A 7,575-nucleotide genomic window follows, 5' to 3' on the forward strand; every position below is an offset into this window, starting at 1 on the left:
ACCTCCCACCCCTGTAAACACACAGGGGGGATCAAGGGTGCCCTAGCTTCCCCTCCACCTCCCACCCCTGCAAACTAAATGACAGCCCAAGATTCCAGAGACAGCGTGCGTCTCCCCAGAACACAGGGCAAAGCATCGGCAAAACCAAGGCTTTGTCTCCCCTTATTCCTGAGACAGCTGGTGGCAGGGGCTAGCCTCAGGCACATCCCCCAGCCCCCCACCCCCACTTTCCTGATGCCTTATCTCCACAGACTGAAATTACAGCCATGCTCAACACCCTTGGCCTGGACTCAGGCTTCCCTGTACCTCTCTGGGCTTCAATTTCCCACTTGAGCAACTCAGGAGCAGAAGATACACCCAGCTCTGAGCCTGTCCAGGACCGTAACAGGGAGGCGGTCCAGCAGGCCCCACAGTGGAGAGCCTTCACCCAAATCCGCCCAGGCAACCTGGAGCCAGCGGCGCCTCCGCAGCCCTCACTTTCGGGTTTAGTTTCGTGACCTCACTTGAGGCCTGTGAAATGACCTGGCTCCCACGCCCTGGCAGGTGACCCTGTCCAGCTGCTCTCTTCCTGGCAGGAAGCACCTTCCCTTCTCAGTGCCTCCCAGGGGCCTGGTGGAGTGAGCACACACTGATTTATCTATTTTTACAGGCCTAGGGATGGGACCTTGGACATGATAAGCAGGGGCTCCACGGTGGCCCACGGTGGTGTGTGTGTGTTACACGAATTTGTACACGTGGATACAGATAGGTGTGGATGCCAGAAGCCAGTTCTGATTTCCTCAGTCACCACCCAGCTCGTGGTTTTTTTTGTTTTGTTTTGCTTGTTTGTTTATTTGTTTTTTCTTAAACAGGGTTTCTCTGTTTAACAGCCCTGGCTGTCCTGGAATTAGTTGTGTAAACCAAGCTGGCCTTGAACTCGTGGTTCAGAGGCCCGCCTGCCTCTGCCTCTGGGTGCTGGGATAAAAGGCGTGTGCCCCTTGCTTTCTGTAGTGAGACACTGCCGCCGCACTAAATTGCCCACACTGGCCTCAGCCTTGGAAACCCCTGCCTCACCTGGGTCACGCATTGGGCCTGACTTTCCTCTCTTCCCTTTGTCCTCAGTGAGGCTCCACACAGCTTGGTGGGAGCCTCCTCCCAACAACCCGAGTTTCTCACAGCACTGATCAGAGCCCAGCCCTCCCCTTCACTCACACACCCTCTTGAGACTCCACTTGAGGCAGCCTAGCTCACGGATAGACCTGCTGGTTCCCCGCCCCTCCTCCTCCCCCTCACTCTATTCCATGACTCTATTCTATGCGTCTATTCCAGCCACTGAGACTCAGATGCTTCTTCTACCCAGACCTTTGCACCCCCTGGTCTCCCAGTCTGGCGAGTTTTCTCCAAGGCCCAATATTAACACCCAGAGGGGCCAAGGTGCTGCTCCTGTGGTACCCCACATTTCCTCCTCCATTCTAGGAACAGGGCACAGGGGAGAGGGCCAAGACTCCCAGGGCTCCAGGAGTGGTGGCACACATCTCTAATCCCAGCACCCAGAGGCAGCAGCAGCCTACAGAGTGAGTTCCCAGCCAGCCAGAGGCTCTGTTTAAAAATAAAATTGGAAAGATTCAAGATCCTCGGGAGAAACGGGCCGCGGGGAGTTACACACCCAGTGTGTTATTCCCCCACCAAAGAATCCGGTGGCCATCCAGGCTGGGCATAGGGGCAGTGTGGCTGCTGGGCTGGTAGAGACAAGGCGCTCAGTGTCCCCAGGCCAGCACGGACAAGGAAGTCAGGTGGACATAGGCAGTCGGCATAGAGACAATGTTCTCAGTCGTCCCAAGAAGACAGCTTCCATCCCTCCGGCCCAGCGGTCCCCAGATTGTCATCGCACGGTCACAACTACAGGCGCGCAGCTGAGCCCCTCCCGTGACCCTCCCCACCCCCGGGCGCCACTGCTGTGATGGATGGCGGGCCCCCGGGAGGCGGTCGCCCTGGCAACCTCGCTGTTCCCATGGCAACGCGAGGCCCTGAGTGTGGAGGAGGGACCTGCGTTGAGCATCCACCCCCGGCCCAGTGCTGAGGCTTCCACTTGCTTTGGCTGGAGCGGAGAGAAAGGGTGTCAACTGGAGGGTGGCAAGGCCCTTGCCTTTTCTCTCATTTTGGTTTTTGGCGTTCCCACACATCTCTCTGGGGAGGGTCTGACCAGGCAGTGAAGGTTAAGGGGGAATATGCAAATCATTAAACCCAAGTCATATCGAAGGGCCATGCCCGTGATTTCGGCAACAGAGAATCTGAGGCAGGAGGACAGTGAGCTCAAAGCCAGCCGGAAAACTAGGTAACATCTGGTCTCAAAATACAGAATGAAAAGAGACTGGGCTGAAGCAGAGAGGGCAGACACCCCCCAAGCATGCAGGAGGTAGGGGGTGCTACAGAACTAGTCTACAGAGTGAGTTCCAGTTCAGCTACAGTTACACAGAAGAGCCGTTTTGAAGAAAAAAACATGTACTCATTTTATTGTGTGTGTGTGTGTGTGTTGTGTGTGTGTGTGTGTGTGCGTGCAAATGGAGCTGGGTATAATGGCTGATGCCCGTCATCCCTGCACTTGGGAAGCCAAGGCTAGCCTGGGCTATAGAGTGTGGAAGCAGTAAGTCACTGAGAAAAGCCCCTGCGGAATGACCGAACAGAGGCCGTATCCCCAAAGGTCTTATGCGCCCCACTTGTGAGATGGGCTGAGCTTCTGTGCAGGGCTGTGTCCCTGGACAGGTGACCTGTGGGCTCCTCTGTGAACGGCGGGCACTGTCCCAGAGCTGTTGACACCCTGCAGCTCAAGGAGTCGCCCTTTCTGGGGATCATTTTAAAGCACTTGGGGGGGAGGTGGATCTGGGCTCCTCTGCTGATGTGGGTGGGTGGCTGCAGACCACAGAGGGCGTCGTCTCCGAGCTCCTGAGATAACTCAGCTCCAGATGAGATAATGGGAATCCAGTGACAGCAAGCCCAAGCCTTGGCTTCCAGTTTTGTTTTTGCAAGGCCCAGAGAAGTTATGCAACAGGCCCAAGGTCACACAGCGGACAGGGTAGATCTGGCAGGGATAGGAGATGAGGGGGTTGCTCACGCTTATTCCTCCACAGCCTAGACAGCTCCAGTACCCAGCAGGACAGCAATGAGAGGGATGGAGCTGGTCAGGCGTGGAGCCCAGCGCCCAGAACATTCCTGCAGCTAAATGAAAGGAAAGAGTTGATGGTGACCTTGGTCAGGAGGGGGTGGTCACAGGGCAGGTGAGAAGGAGAGCAGCCGGTCACCCCTCCTCCGCCTGCCCAATCCACCGGTCTGCTGCCCCCTATCTCGGGGTACCCTGTGTCTCCTGGGCTCCTAGTATTTGACAACTTCAGACCTCAGGTTTTAAGCCTGCTCCAAGCCCTAACCTAGCGGTCAGGCTCAGGTTGGCCTTCCCTGCCCTGAGCACCTTCAGCCTTTCCACCTCCAAAGAAAACTGGGCACAGCCTCTTCCTCCAGGGAGTCTTCTAATCTCCCATTCCGGGCTCCAGCAGCCTCAGGCACCGCTGAGCAGTGCCGACCAGTGCCAGAGCAACAGATGCACTGGCCTTAACCTGCAGTTGGCGGAGAGGCTGGGCCCTGCCCTGGTCCTCGCGGGTGGAAGGTCCAGACGCCCCATCCCCCCCAAACACTTCCAGTAGTACCCGCTGTGATCCCAGGGCCTTGGTTCTTGCCCTTTTGCCCACTTGGTGCAGATGCCCCCAGATCTCTGCAGCCAGGCACTGTCCTAACACTTGTTACCCGCTCTGAACACGGCGTGTTTGTATCCACAAGCTCCTGGACACAGCTACTCAATGACCGCGGAGCGGTGAGGCCTGGTTAGGGGAGGTCGTCCACGGGACACTTGTCCTGTGAGTCCAAGTGACTGCTGGGACCCACAACTATCTACAGCGGGGCCTGGATGCCCAACGCCCTGAGCAGAGTGTTACAAACTAACATGCAAGCCATTAGTGTCCCTGGGTGGACGCAGCTTGGACCATCCACAGGGGAGCACTCAGCCATAAGAAAGAGCAAGGCGACCCCACAGGGGACTCAAGGGTGCCGGAAGATTGGAAGGGGGTGAGGTGACTGCTGCTGGGTGTGGGCTACATTTTGGGGTGATGGAAGGTTCTAGAGCAGTGGTTCTTGCCCTCCCTAATACCACTACACATTAATACAGTTCTTCATGTGCGGTGACCCCCAACCATAAAATTCCGTCATCACCGCTGTAATGTGGCTACTGTTATGTCTGAGAGAAGACCTCAGTGAAAGTGTTGTTTGACACTCTCCCCCAGGGGTCATTACCCACAGGCTGCCAGGGCTCTAGAGGAGACAGAGGAGATGGTTGAACAACTTGGCATCAATATGTAGGTTGAATGCCCCCTGGAGGGAGACGGATGGGATCAAGTTTAAGCACAAAATGCATTTGTCTTGTGTATATTCAGAGCTATCTTTTCTTTGCGATGGGGTTCAGGTAACCCAGGACATCCGTGGGCCTCTGTGAGCCAAGGATGACCTCGAACTCCTAATCCTCGCTCTAGCCTCTGACTCCCAGTGCCGGGGTGACAGTGTGTGCCGCCACACCTGCTTCCTGTGGTGCTGGGGACGGAGCCCGGGTCACGTGATGCCAGGAGTGGTGTACAAGGGGCCTCTCTGCCCAGGAGCATCTCAAGCCGCACACCCCTGCTGTGGGTGGACCAATACAGGACCAGGTACAAAATTCTCCACCTGAGTCTCTATCAGTGCTCAAAATACTCCAGATTTTTTTTTTTTTTTTTTTTTTTTTTTTTTTTTGGTTTTTCGAGACAGGGTTTCTCTGTAGCTTTGGTGCCTGTCCCGGAACTAGCTCTGTAGACCAGGCTGGCCTCGAACTCCCAGAGATCCGCCTGCCTCTGCCTCCCAAGTGCTGGGATTAAAGGCGTGCGCCACCACCGCCCGGCTTACTCCAGATTTTTAAAAGACATTTATAGCTAGGTGGTGGTGGTGGTGGTAGTGTACACCTTTAACCCCAGCACTTGGTAAGCAGAAGCAGGTGAATCTCTGAGTTCCAGAATAGCCAGGACTACACAGAGAAACCTTGTCTCAAAAACAAAAAGACTTATTTATTCTGTTTTCTCATGTATCTGTGTGAGTTCGTGTGTACCACGCGTGTGCATGTGCTGACTGGATCCTCTGGAGACAAGGATGCAGATGCCTGTGAGCTGCCTAACGTGGATGCTGGGAACTGAACCCAGGTCCTCTGGAAGGGCAGCTGGATGCTCTAACCACCGAGACACACCTCTCCAACCTATATATAAATTTAAAAAGATCTACATGGTGGCACACGTCTTTAATCCCAGCTGTCAGGATGATGCAGGAATTTCTCCTCTGTGTGCTGTGAATATGTTTTACTGCCATTGGTTAATAAAGAAGCTGCTTTTGGCCAATGGCTTAACAGAGTAAAGACAGGTGGAAAAATCTGAACAGAGCCATAGAGAGAGAACAGGCGGAGTCAGGGAGACGCCATGTAGCTGCCGAAGGAGACAGACGCCCAGAAACCATACTGGTAAACTGAGAGCCTCGTTGTGGTTTTACAAAATAATAGGAATGGGCTAATTTAAGATGTCAGACTTAGTTAATAAGAAGCCTAAGCTATTGGCCAAGCAGTGCTGTAATTAATATAGTTTCTGTGTGATTATTTTGGGCCTGGACAGCAGGAAAACAAACAAGTGGCCTCCACCTACATCGGGAGGCAGAGGCAGGAGGATCCCTGTGAGTTCTGGGCCAGCCTAGCAGGGCTACACAGAGAAACTGTCTTGAAAAACCAAAAACCAACCAACCAAACAAACAAACAGACAAAAAACTTTAACAAATCATGGAGAATGTGCTAACAGTGGCTGTCAACTGGACAGGTTCTAGAATCGCCATGGAGACAGACTACAGGGTACTCCCCTGAAAATTTTGCTACATTAGGTTAACTGAGGTGAGAAGACCCGCCCTGACTGTGGCAGTCCTGTCCCCAGGCTGCAGCCCTGGGCCATCTCTCTGCCTCCTGACTACGGACTCAGTGTGACCAGCCACCTCACGCTCCCGCTGCCCTGCCCTGAAGGCTGAGGCGAACTGCGGTCAGAACACACCCTTCCTCCCCCCAGCCAGAGACGTGTCGCTGATTTAACAATGTGTTCATCAGCTCATATTTACAGGCACAAAACCTTTCCTCTGAAGGCCGAGCCAAAGACAGGCTGGGGTCCCCCCACCCTCCTGGTCCTGCCCTCAGACTTCCTATGGACAGAGGATTCGAACAAGGTGGAGCCGGGGAGATGGCTTGGCAGGTAAAGGGCTTGCGGCACAAGCACAAGGACCTGAGTTTAAGTACCCCCCCATCACCCACATAAAAAGACGGACGTGGTGGCCCTGGCTTGTCGTCCCAGCCCTGGGGAGGCAGAGACACTGGCCAGTCGATGTGCCATAAGTTCCAGCCCACTGGGCATGGTGGTGCGCATCTTTATTCCCAGCACTTGGGAGGCTGATGCAGGTGGATCTCTGTGAGTCTGAGGCCAGCCTGGTCTACAAAGAGACTTTTAGGATAGCCAGGACATAGACAGACCGTCTCTCGAAACAAAAATGAAAACACTAACCAAGCAACAAGGAGAGAGAGAGAAAAGATAAAGGACATGGTCTCTTCTCACTGTGTTGGTGTCACAAAACCCCAGTCTCTGCCTCTCTGCTGGGCACCCAGGCTGGACCACACCCTGCACAGCTGTTCTTGCACATCTGGCTACACGGGCTGCTTTCTCGCAGTCATTCGGGGCTGGGCTGGGGCTCCATCCCATCACCATGCTCAGGTGCGCTACCATGCTCTGACTGTCCCTCATTCTTGGTGTGAGACCTCCAGGAGACAGATGGCTTCTGCAGCCTGACGTTGGCTCCAGACGCGAGTCCTCTCAGCCCAGCTTGCCCTCCTCGCCTGGCCCCGCCATGCCTTTGCTCCCTTTAGCACAGACACTGTGGCTCTGCAGCCTGTGGGGTTGGGGTCCAAGCACAGGTCACAGAAGGCTGTCTCCCTGAGTCTGTCTGCAGGCACTAGTCTGGCCAGCAGGTGCCTCTGTCGCCTCAGGTTCTGGAGAATCTTTTTTTGTTTGTTTGTTTTTGTTTTCTAAGACAGGGCTTTTCTGTGTAGTTTTGGTGCCTGTCCTGGAACTCACTCTGTAGACCAGGCTGGTCTTGAACTCACAGAGATCCCCCTGACTCTGCCTCCCGAGTGCTGGGATTAAAGATGTGCACCACCACCACCCGGCTCCTGGAGAATCTTTTACAGAAAAGGACAGCATAGAAAGGAACAACACAAAACAGAAAATCTTTCGTGGACTAGGAGACCGAGGCAGTAGGGTGACGAACTGGAAGTCACCTGTGCTACACAGTAAAAGGGGGAAAAAGACTCTTTTAAAAGAAAATCTGAATGTGGTGATACACCTCAGAAAGCTGAGGCAGGAGCGATGGAGAGGCTGGGGCAGTGATGGAGAGGCTGCAGTGATGGAGAAGCTGGGGCAGTGATGGAGAAGCTGGGGCAGCGATGGAGAAGCT

The sequence above is a fragment of the Microtus ochrogaster genome, linkage group LG1 (genome assembly GCF_000317375.1).
Source record: "Microtus ochrogaster isolate Prairie Vole_2 linkage group LG1, MicOch1.0, whole genome shotgun sequence".
Classification (NCBI taxonomy): domain Eukaryota; kingdom Metazoa; phylum Chordata; class Mammalia; order Rodentia; family Cricetidae; genus Microtus; species Microtus ochrogaster.